Genomic DNA, 12,012 nt, shown 5'->3' on the forward strand with positions numbered 1-12,012 from the left:
CAAAGGTGAGCCACTGTGCATAGCTGGGAAGTACAATTAATGTGATAAGTTTTAAAAATCTAGTTCAAATTAATACCAACTTGATTTTGATAGTACACCAAAACTTTGCTCTGACATAGCTCTATTCCCTCCTCCCTCCTTGGTGCTTTTATTTTCATACAAATTACACGTTTATACATTATAAATTCATCAATGTAGTTTTACAATTATTGCTTTATGTAATTTCAATCAGGTAGGAGAAGAAAAAAATACAAACCAAAATAACACAATAAAGCTGGCTTTTATATTTTTCTTGGTACCTACCTTTACTGATACTTTTTTTTTTTTTTTTTTTTAATGTGGATTTGAGTCACTGTCTAGTTCCTCCATTTCAGCTGAGGCACTTCCTTTAGTACTTACAGGGAAGGTCTGCTAGCAACAAATTATTTTAGTTATTGCTGTTTTCCTTCCTTTTGAAGGATAATTTGTTGAATATAGACTTCTTGGTTGAATGTCTTTTTCTTTCATTATTTTAAATATGAGCAAGTCATCCCACTGCCTCTGTGGTTTCTCATGAGAATCTTAATCTTATTAAGGATCCCTTGTACATAATGAGCCATTTTTCTCTTTCTGTCTTCAGTATTCTCCCTCCATGCCTTTTAGTTTTGATTGTAATGCACGCAGATGTTGCTCTCCTTAAGTTTATCCTACTGGAGTTTGTCAAGCTTCTTGGGTGTCTAGATTAATGTTATTCCTTAAAATTGTGTTAGTTTTGGCCATTACATCTTCACATGTTCTATTTACCCATTTCTCTCACCTCCTTTTGGTTTTCCTTTATGCTTACTTGATTTGCTTGATGATGTCTCACTGGTCTCTGAGGCTCCATTAGTTTTGTTCATTCTTTTTCCGTGTTCCTCAGACTGAATCATCTCAATTGATTTATCTTTGAAATTGCTTGTTCTTTATTCTGCCACCTCCAATATGTTATGGTGCTTCTCTAATGAATTTTTTATTTCAGTTATGATATTTTTCAACTTCAAAATTTTTATTTGATTATTTATAATACCTATTTATTTATTGATATGCTCTATCTTGTGAGACATCTTTCCCATATTTCCCTTTAGTTCACTGGACATGGGCTAGTTCATTAGTTCTTTAACACATTTATAAGGGCTGATTTTGAGTCCTTGTGCAGAAATTCCAATGTCTATGTATCCTCAGGGACAGGTTCTCTTGACTGTTTTTCTCCTGTATATGGGCCACATTTGTTTGTATGTCTTAATACTTAGTTAAGAACTAGACATTTTAAATAATATAATGTGGCAATTCCAGAAATCAGATTTCTACCTTCATCCCACAGCATTTGTTATTGTTTGTATTTGTTACTACTGTTGTTACTGTCCCTAGCAACAATTTTTCTCTTAAATTCTATTTTGCCTGATATCCACTTTATTCAATTCTCTTTTGATTATTTGCATGGTATATATTTGTCATGTTTTTTTTTCCAATCTATTTGGGGGAGTTTTGTTTGATTGTTTAGTGATTTTGCTGAACTACTCTGGTAAGTCTTCTTTATTGTGTGTGGCCCTGAAATCTCTAGTCAGCTAATTTAATGTTCAGCTTATGTTTGGACAGAGATTTCCTTAAATATCTTGCACAAAAAAGGCTCACAGTCTTTGCTGAGAAGTTCTGTGTATGTATTTTTTGGAGTAATCTTTCTATGCTCCACCAGACAGGTTATAAATTTGCCTTAGTCTTTGCTTCCTGATGATGCAGTCTCAGGTTATGGAGAGGTGAGAGAATAGGGCCTTCTCAGATTTGGGGCATGCGCCCAGCTTTCTGCATGTGCATGGCTTTCTAGATTCCCAGGAATATGTCAGAACTTTTCAAAACACCCTATGAACATCCCATTTTCCAGCATTTCCTGTTACAATTTTTGGTCAACTTCTTGTTTGTCTCAGCCATTATCACTGCCTCAGGCAGCTGCTGTGTGAAACATTTGATGCTGATTGTTTTTGACAAATGCTTTGGGGAGATACTGTTTACACTATGTGAGCTCTAAGTTACATCAAATAAAGATAAGCCTCAAGAGTGGTAGTTTTTAGGGAACTTTTTATTTTTTATTTTTACTTTTTTTCTTTCCAACTTTTATTTTAGGTTCAGGGGGTACCTGTGTAGGTTTGTTGTATGAGTAAATTGTATGTCATAGGGGTTTGAGGTATGGATTATTTTGTCACCAAGGTAATGAGCATTGTACCTAATAGGTAATTTTTTGATGCACACCTTCAGGAAACTTTCAGACAAGTTAAATAGTGACAATTCTCTCTGGATGGGACTCTGGGGAGCTCCAAATCAATTCTGCTCCCCTCCCAATGGCATATAGGTTCCTGGTTTTCAAGGTTGCTAGAAGGCTGCAGAAAGGGGAATGGCAATAGGGCAAGTGAAATGCCACAAAGTTTCTTGTTCTTACCAAAATGCAGATATTTTTCTTGAATAAACGCTCCTCAGATTGTTGTAAGCCTTTGGTTAATTTCTAGATTTCTAAAAAAAATTATTTTAACAATTTTTGCTAGTGTTCTTGTTGCTTTTATGAAGGAACAGATTTTCAGAAATCCTTATTCAACCATCCCCACAGTGGCTCTTTCATAATCATAATTTTATTATTAAAATGTTGGCTCCGACAGACCTCCTGACCAGATGTCAGCTCTCATATCTCATATTTCAATTTTAACCTCAGTATCGTTCCTTAGCATTGCCTAGGAAAACAAATGGGTTAAAACACATTTCAAGGAATCTTTTTTCCTCCACTTTAAAAATCAATGCTGTTTTGGTATACTGAATAAGAAAGGTTGTGGAGTTGCCAAAGCATTATAGGATAGGACATTGAAGACAGAACTTTGCAGCCCACCCAAACCAGGAGAGCTTGCATAAAAGCTTTTTGAAATAATTTTGTTAATGCCATTATTTTAAAGAAGAGTAACACATTCACAGGAAAACAATAATGAAGATTGTTTAAATAAAATAAAATCTTTTTGCATCTTGTTCATTATCCTTCCCAGAAGTAACCGTCTTTAAATACTTCTGCTTCAAGTTATCTTTGGTGTTTCAAACCTTAATTTTAAATAATATCTTTTTATTTCTTGATTTACCAATTTTAAATAATATATAAATGTCCTTCATGAAAAAACTGAGAACATTATCTTATTGGCTCTTTCTCCTTTATTACAACCACTGAACTTTGGTACTTCTATTACTTTTTGGGTTTCTGTTGACTAACTTTAAAATTATACATCTAACTTTACATATAATTATACCATGAGTAAATTTTATTTTTCCTTCTATGAACTTTACTGATTCTTTTAATCCTTTACCATATAAAATGAGTAAATTGGGTTGTTTGCATTATAAAATCTCTTTACATTGCCCCTCCTAAGCCCTCTCCTTTACTTCCCACATCTGACAGCTCTCTCACTACTTTTATATGTTAGGCCCCATAATATTCAGATTCTGTTTGGTAAATATTAAGTCATTCATTCTTGGTCTACAGTTTAATTCAAACTTCAAAGATCAAAAAAGAGCATTTACAGCTTATTATTATATGAATAGTATTTATTGCAGAACCAGGTAGGGTGGCAAACTTTTAAAGAAAAAATATTTCTGTGGCACTAAATTTTCACACCAAAAAAAAAAAAAAAGTTGAAGATAAAGGACAAATTATAAATCTTTCTTTAAACTCCATCAAAAAATGCTCAAAATTGTGTCCTATAATATTGACTTCATATTTGAACCAAAAATATATGATAAATTGTTTGCTTTTTCTGTCATTATAGGGGCATTTTCTTGTCATTACTGATAGGAGATATCTATGCCATTGTCTGGTTAATACTATAATTAGCTTTTAAACTACACCGTTTGTCAAATAAACTAATTTTACATTGATTTATTACCATACCTGTTTCCTAGCTTTGGTTCTAGGAAAAAAAATGCTGTCTTAGTTCTAATATTTCCTAAGTTCCTGGTCTTCCTCCTTTGCATAGATTCCTTTGTGGGTTGTATTGTTAAGGTACAATCCTTAGAAAATATTTTTATTTGCAAAAAATGTTCATGGGAGGTAATCGCCCTGAGTCTGTCCACATCTAGAAATGTTTTCATTTTGCCCTTCATTCTTTATTAATATTCTGGCTTAATATAGACTTATAGATGGAGATTTATTTTTCTTGCAGTATTTGAAGACCTGTTCGATTGACTCCTACCATCTGGATTTGTTTTGAGAAGTCCAATTTTGTTGTAATTCTTCCTCCTTTGTATGTAACCACCTTTTTCTTCTCTATGAAGCGTCTAAGAGCTTCTCTAGGGAAAGTGGGAAAATATGCAAAAAAAGAAGCATACTCATTATGTAGTACTACTTACAGTGAACAATATTTACCTAGACATATTCATGGCTGAGTGACTACTTAACAGTTTTGTTATTGACAGGATGGGGAAAAGAGACAAGGGTGATGTAAGAGAGTCTTATTATTAGGAAGTCAACTGATGTATATTTTATAAATCAAGAATTAACAATGTCTGCACATTATTTGGAAACAAAAAAGAATTTAACCAAAGAAAACGCAAATGCCATTGAAAACCATTGCCTCTGGGAAATATAATATAGATGTAGCTATAAGCATATATATAATGTCAACAGGAGAAAACGGCTATGAAGAAAAATAGTGCAGGGTAAAGTAATTTTTAAAAATAGAGATTAGCAACTTTAGCTAGATTGTCAGAGAAGGCTCCTTTGTAAATGTGGCATTTGAGGAGATGACATATAAGATGATCTGGGAGAGGCTATTTCAGGTAGAAATAATAACTAGTGCAAAAGTCTTGAGGTAGGAGTACACTTGGTTGTTCAATGGACAGCAAGAAGGTCAATGTGATTGAAATGGAGAGGTGTTGGGAAACGAGTCTGGAGAGGTGGCCAGGAGCATGATCTTGTAGGGTAAAGGAAGGACTTCTAAATGTGATGGGAGCCACTGAAAGTTTTTGAGAAAGGAAATATGATCAGATTTGTCTTTTATAAGTATCATTGCAGCAGCTATGTAGAGGAGATACAGGTGCTAGGGCACAAATTAAGAGGCTACTGTAATATCCCGAGAGAGATGATGGTGACTTAAACTAAGGTGGTATCTGCGGAGGTGCTGAGAAGTGTTGGATCTGAAAAGTATTTTGACAGTAGAGCAACAAGTGTTATTTATTACGTGTGAATGTAAAAAGTATCCATGAAATAATATAAGATTTTCATCCTCAGGGACTAGGAATGTCAATGCCATTCACTAATATGGAGAACTAAGATGAAGGGAGCCTCTTGAAGTTAAAAAATCTGAAATCTGCTTTGGATATGCTAAGTTAAACGTCCATATTTGCCTTATGTTTCATCACAGATATTGAGTAGAAAGTTGTACATACACAACGCGGTTCAGGAGAAATATTAGGGCTAAATATGTAATATAAAAACATCAACACACAGATACTACCCAAGGCCCTGGAAATGGATACAACTACCCAGGGAATGATTACGTATAGGGGAGAAAAGTTCCAAGTCTTGAACACTTGAAGTTGAGAAAATGAAAGCAAAGCCAGCAAAGGAGAGTGAAAATAAGAGGCTTGTGAGTATGCTAGTTTGGAAGATGGGACATCATGAGAAAATGTTAATTAAGAATGTAAGAGGAGAAGTAGATTCTTGCAGAGTATGGAATCAACTTATGCATATATATGTTCAGTTTGAGGTGCCTTTCATTCAGCCAGATAAGTGTTCATTAAGAAGATAGGAATATGACTTTGAAGCTCACAAGAGTGCGTGAGACTGGCAATAGGAAATTAAAAGTCAAATATAGAAAATGATGGTTAAATTCAAGGGTATGAAATCAGATTTTTTGGAGACAACATGTGAAGGAAGAAATAGAACACTGAGTCTCTTGATGTACCATGGTCAGTAGAGAAGCCTGAAAGACCAATCAGAATTCTGCATTTCCTGATGTAGAATTTAGAGTAGGAAGTTTTCAGTACCTATTCTAACTCCATTACCAACTGGCTGCATGGTGTAAGATAATCATGTATTAATAGGGAATTAAAATAATAATTACTATTGTACATACCTCAGAGAGTTGTTGCAAGAATAAAATGAGATCATGTGTGTGACAGTTCTTCACAACATTTTCTATTTCTTTAGCACAGAGCTATACAAATGAGAGTTATTTAATTTTTTTCTGTTTGGCTTAGAGCACAGAATCTTTCAGAGTGGAGAGTCAGGACAGGTTCCATGAACATATGGAGCTCCCAGGGGGCTTGTGCAGGACTCAAGGAAATGTCCAGCTTTACCTGCTGGGCACAACGATTTTGCTGCTTCAACCCATCTGCTATGGAAAATGAGGAGCCAACAAAAAAGGGAGAAACAGAGGTGAAGGCACCTGATAATGAGAGCTTTAAGAAAGGGAAGGGTAAGTACATGCCGTCAGGTGAACCCAAAAGTCAATAGAGATGAAAAGTCCATTGGACATGACCAAGAGATTATTGATGCAATCTGCTGATGTATAAGAATGTGCTTTACCTAGGCTGGTGCCTGTTAGCTGGCAGAAGTGTGATGCCCTTCTCTGCTAGTATCAATAAAATGGCACAAGATATTCTTGCTCCATTCCCAGGTATATCCTGAGTCATTCATTTCAACCCAGCTTACCCAATCCTTACCTTCAGAGGTCTTTACTCTTGGAATCAATTCTTGTTGAAGACCTCATATTATCTGCCTCAAAACCACTGATCCACATTGCCATTCTGTTCTGACCTCTGGCTGGTATATTTTGAGAGCATTTTCTGCCCTGATTCTTATTTAAGCTGTTTATTGGATATTGAGGGAGTCTGATGGAGCTGGAGGAGGCTGTACTAAAACATCATGATTATGAGCTTGGGCCCTGGGGTTCAAATCCTAGCTATCCCATTTCTTAGCTGTGTCCTTGGCCAGGTTATTTAACCCCTCTAATCCTCAACTCTCTACTCAATTTTTCCTAGACCCCAGTGCCATGCATATGGCAGGTGTTCGATATTGAGTAAATGTATAAGTTCATACAGATGAAAAAAACAAGACCCAGTATGATTGATACATATCTAATTAATAGCTAATGAAAAAATGGCAATCCTCCATATTAAAGCCAAGCTACATGTCATTTCTTAGAAATAAAGTTAAAGTCTCATCAAAATGATAGATTTTATTTAGCCAATACTTCATAGTGCTAGATATGACACTCAGTGCTTCATAATTTCCTTGTGAATTTGGTATAATTATTGTCTCCATTTTACCTATGAGATAATTGAGATACAAAGAGATTACAGAACTAATATGATTCCTAAAAGATTTACTCAAGGAATACTGTGACCCCTATCAAATAGCCTTTTTGAAATGTACTAATTTGGACTACCATTTTCTCTGCCTCTCTGTTCCTAATCGTCACAGGTTCTTCCTCCCTACTTGACCACAGGCATGTCTCAGCATTGGGAAGGGTCCTAGGATGCATTGTAAAAGAAAGTCTGTAATTTTGGTGCATCAAGGAACAAAAGTGTGGAAACATCCAGCCTCTGGCTGCTGGACACTCCCCTTCTTCCTTCCCATGATACTGTCTGTAGTAAAGAATAAAGTGTTATTTAATATTCTGAGTGTACAGTCCTATTTTTTCTTAACATGGCAAGCCAGAAACAGCAACTAATATTCCTGGTTCTCTTTTTACCTTTCACAAGATATACATCTACCTTAGAGGCTTCAGTGAACAAGAACAGCCTGGATAGTTTAAACCTAGAGCTAAACTACTTGAGGCATTTTGAGGTACTACTACTTCACTATACATAAATGGGGTGGGGGGCTGTGTTAAGGGCTAGAAGAATATATGAAGAGAAAGTGGCAAGCAAACTACGTGGAAAGCAAACCAAAGAATCAAAACAGTTGCTCTATCAAACTGAATATTCTTGCGCAGAACTGAGTATTCTTTGCCCTCACAGTGTTTTGAAACAGTGTCATAGAGTGCCAGGCATATTCCAAAGGAGGACCCTGGAGAGAGGGCTTCTGAGCTGGGCTATCTTTAAACTACTTCCAAGTTGACTCTGGAAAGATCACACGGGATTTTAGAAAAGTTATTATTATGACTCCTTATAAAATTACAATTATTGAATCAACTATGAATCTTGCACCTACCTTGGAGATACAAGCTAAATACCTTGGACCTAGAGCTACTGCAAACCAGAATACTTTGGGGCATAATGTACCAAAAAAGCTTCCAGAGGCTTGAATTATCATAGCGTAAATATCCATCTAGCAGAGCAGGTAATTTTCTCATCACTCATCCTAAGCATTAGAAATAACCCACAGCAGCTGAACCATTTTGGAGCAAATTTTCCATCACCTTCCTTCCCTGGGTGGTTCAGGCCTTTGCAAACCATGAGTAACATGAATCTGCTGGTTCCCTACTGGCAAAGATGATGATGTTTTCCTGTTTGTTTTTGTTTTGTTTTAATCATGCCATGAGAAAATCCTAAGGCAAAAAAAAAAAAAAAAATCTCATTATCATATTCAAACCATATTTAGGGTTATCTGGTCATCCTTAGCAGATTTTTATGTACCCAATATTTATGTTTCTCAAATTAGACTCTTTTACCTTTCCCAGAGCAAGATGAAGAGCCTCTCAAACAGCATCATTTTCAAAGCAAGCACTAGCAATGGAAAACACTGTCACCACCAGCAGCTAATCCTGTAGGGTCAGGGTATTTTCTGTAATACCTTGAAATTGTCTGCCTCCCTCTTCTTATCTGTCATTTTTAAAGATGTCAGTGTGGGGTATCAGTAGTTGAAAACTCAGAATACCAAGCCAGTCCTTCCCTGTGATTGCTACATAGCTTTTGCCTGCAGGATAAGCCTCCATCACTGACGTAGTTGCTTTTTAACTTTTTTTGTTGTTGTTTAAGTTGGAAAATCCCCCGCCTCCTCCATTCCTTCACAGTGCTTTCTGCCTGAATGATTTCTAGTCTGAGGGCTATACACATATTTTGTTTCTCCCTCTGCAGGTTTTTTTTTTTTTTTTTCTCTTCAAACTTCCGCATGCTGCTTTTTTTTAAAGTGTCACACTTTGGACAAAATGACTATAAAGGATTTTGCAGTACACTGCATTCAAACCCCTTTCCCTCTATTCCAACTTGCTTTATAATGAAAGTAAGAGCCATAATCAAGATACTTTTGTTGGCAATTAAGTCTCTAAGGACTGCAGATTTTCTTCTTTATTGTATGGAAATCTTAAATGTTTAAAGAATAAGTAAACAAATTTCAGCAACATGTCTTTTTTAGGAATTTGGCTTTAATAAACATCCAAACACTGTTAATTATTATGGCATAAACATTAATACGTCAAAAAAGCCTTCAGGTCAGGGAATCTTTAAGACACAATTATGTCTACTGATTGCGATTAAAAGTATCATTTATTAAATTCTTAACAGCCCGTCTCTTTCTAAACGCAGCGCCTTCACAACTCTTCTTCCCTTACCCCCACCCCGCTTCCCTCCCTCCGCAATGGAGTGCAATCAAAGGCCGTATTATTGCCTAAGCTTGGCTCTCAGGCCAGCGATGTAGGGGTGTGTGTGTGTGTGTGTGTGTGTGTGTGTGTGTGTGTGTGTGTGGTGGGGCAGGGGAGGAGGAGGGGAAGAGGTTGTACGCCGCTTTTCCGAACCCAGCTCTAAATGGTTTCTCCTAAGCGAGACAAGGATTTTCCATCGCCTAAAAGAGGCCATCAAGTTTTAACATTGCGAGGCACGACTTCTAATCGCATCCTTCCCGGAAAAGTACAAACAGTTCCTCAGACGAGGTCCCCCACCTCCCACGCGCTCCCCAGCCCGCCCTCCCCGCGGAGAGCCCCGCGACAGCCTCCCCAACACCTGTGAATCATCCGGGACGCTGCCACCGCCGAGCGATCCGCGCACCACCCCCTCCCCAGGCCCGTGCACGGCCAGGGAGGACAGTTAGGATTGTTGCTTTATAATTATCACTTTTAATCTCTAATATGATCAGCACAAGTAGCCTTTGTCTCCCCGCCCTGATTTGAGCATCCTAGGGCCCCCTGAGGCAGCCTGCACGGGTACCCGGGGTTTGCGCATTGAGTGAACCACCAGATTCGGCAGCGTCCCAGCCGTCCTTGCTCTGAAGCCCCCACCTCCTCCTGGCCGTTTGGACAGTTCCCTCGGGGCGTCCGTGCCTCTGTGGGGTACCCCTAAGACACCCAGCACGAAACCCCAGAGCCGACTGCAAATTCCACCCAAAGCAGCGTCATCCGTTTTTGCCCTCGGCAAACAACTCAACTTCAAGCCTCGAGTCCTCGCAAACCCACGCTGGCTGGGCTAACTCCGCTTCCCTTCTCCTTCCCCCGACTCCTGCAACAGCTCAGAGAGCCTGGCTCTGACGTACTTCAAAATAACGTGCGCCAGCCTCGCTCCCCGGCTGACCACAGCAACGAGAGCTGCAAGCCCTCGACGCTGCTTCGATAACATGAAGCAATCACTCATAAAAATAGCAACCCACGTAGCCTGGCCATATATGGAACTGGCGAGGGTGGACGGGGATGCCCCTCCGGACCCTCTTTGGAGAAAACAAATCGCCGCAGAAATTTCCCCCACCCCTCCCATCACTACCTTTTACCCCCCTCTGCCTTCCCCTCTCCTTAGATGACTCAATCACCGATTCCACTGAAAGGGGGTGGGGTGGGGGTGGGGGGAAAATATACACACACACACACAAATTATACATATATTATACATGTATTATAAAATATATACACACATACATATATATACACGCACATATGTACACACACACACACACCAAAGAACATCAAGAATGCAGTTGCGGGATGAACGCTTTTGCCCGAGACCGAGTGTTAAAATGGAGTCATAAGAGTCGCCCCTTTTGGGTGTTTATAGGAGGTGAAAACACGGAGGTTTGCAGGGCAGCGCCGGGGAGCCGAGTCAAGCGCGCCGCAGCCCGGGCCCCGCCTCCGCCCCCGCCGGAGCCCCGCCCCCACTTCCTCCCGCCCCTCGCCGGGCGGCTATTAAAAGCTGCTGACGTCAAAACGGACGGCCATCTTTGATGAGGGCAGAGCTCACGTTGCATTGAAGACGAAACCTCGGGGAGGTCAGGCGCTGTCTTTCCTTCCCTCCCTGCTCGGCGGCTCCTCCACACTTGCAACCTGCAGAGGCCCGGAGAACACAACCCTCCCGAGAAGCCCAGGTAAGGAGCCCCCTCCCCAGGTCGTGGTTCTGGCTCGGGATGGCTGCATACCCAGAAGGGACAGCAGCTGGGCATTCCGAGTGGGCTTGGGTAAATACAAGTATTGGTGCACTTAGGGTGCGGTATTCCGTGTGTGCACGTCTGGTGGGGGCTTTATAAAGTGTTTTCGAGGTGAACTGCTGGGGGAAGGGGAAACGGGAGCCCTGCAAATGGAGCGACGGGAAGGAAGAGCGAGGGTACGTACCGAATAATAACTTACTCTTTTGAAACAGTAGTGGGACCCCCTCTTTCTTCCATTTTGCGATGCAGTTTTCAGAGATATTTAGGCTGTTGGGTTCCCCCCCGTCGTTCTAACCCTATTATTTTGACTGTTGTCGTTAGGGTACTATTATCCAGGGAAGAATTAAGGAGGAGGCAGGGTGTGGGTGCTGGGGAAGCGAAAGGAGAAAGGGGGAGTTCCCGCCCCGGGCAAGCTGAGCTGCTGCAGCGACAGCAGCCTCCATGCCCCGCAGACTTGATTTATGCCGCCTGCTCCACGTCAACTGCAGGCTGGCGGGAGGCGGGCGGGTCGTGCCAGGTGGGAGGGCTCTGCGGAGGGCTGGCGCGGGTGGGCTGGCTTCGGGGACTGCGGCGGCCCGCGCTCAGCACCCTGGATAGCAATACCGAGGGCTCGCGCGGGCGCCCTCGACCTTTCAGCACCGGGGACAGCGGTCCGGCCGCAGCGCCGCATCTGCCTGCGGCAG

At 40.3% G+C, this 12,012-nt stretch overlaps 1 protein-coding gene across 4 annotated transcripts in view; it reads left to right on the forward strand.

The window, feature by feature from the left end:
- The first annotated feature begins 11,121 nt into the window (after nt 1-11,121).
- Nucleotides 11,122-12,012, forward strand: part of SNAP25 (synaptosome associated protein 25) — an 88,430-nt gene continuing 87,539 nt past the window's right edge. For 2 of the 4 annotated variants that reach the window (XM_050745070.1, XM_050745068.1), the window contains exon 1: nt 11,122-11,269. The gene's annotated coding sequence lies outside the window, so the exon portion shown is untranslated. Of the gene's footprint in view, nt 11,506-12,012 lie in introns of all 4 variants that reach the window. The other 2 variants (XM_050745069.1, XM_050745067.1) reach the window with 1 other exon arrangement.

Source organism: Macaca thibetana, chromosome 10 (genome assembly GCF_024542745.1).
Source record: "Macaca thibetana thibetana isolate TM-01 chromosome 10, ASM2454274v1, whole genome shotgun sequence".
NCBI classification, from domain to species: domain Eukaryota; kingdom Metazoa; phylum Chordata; class Mammalia; order Primates; family Cercopithecidae; genus Macaca; species Macaca thibetana.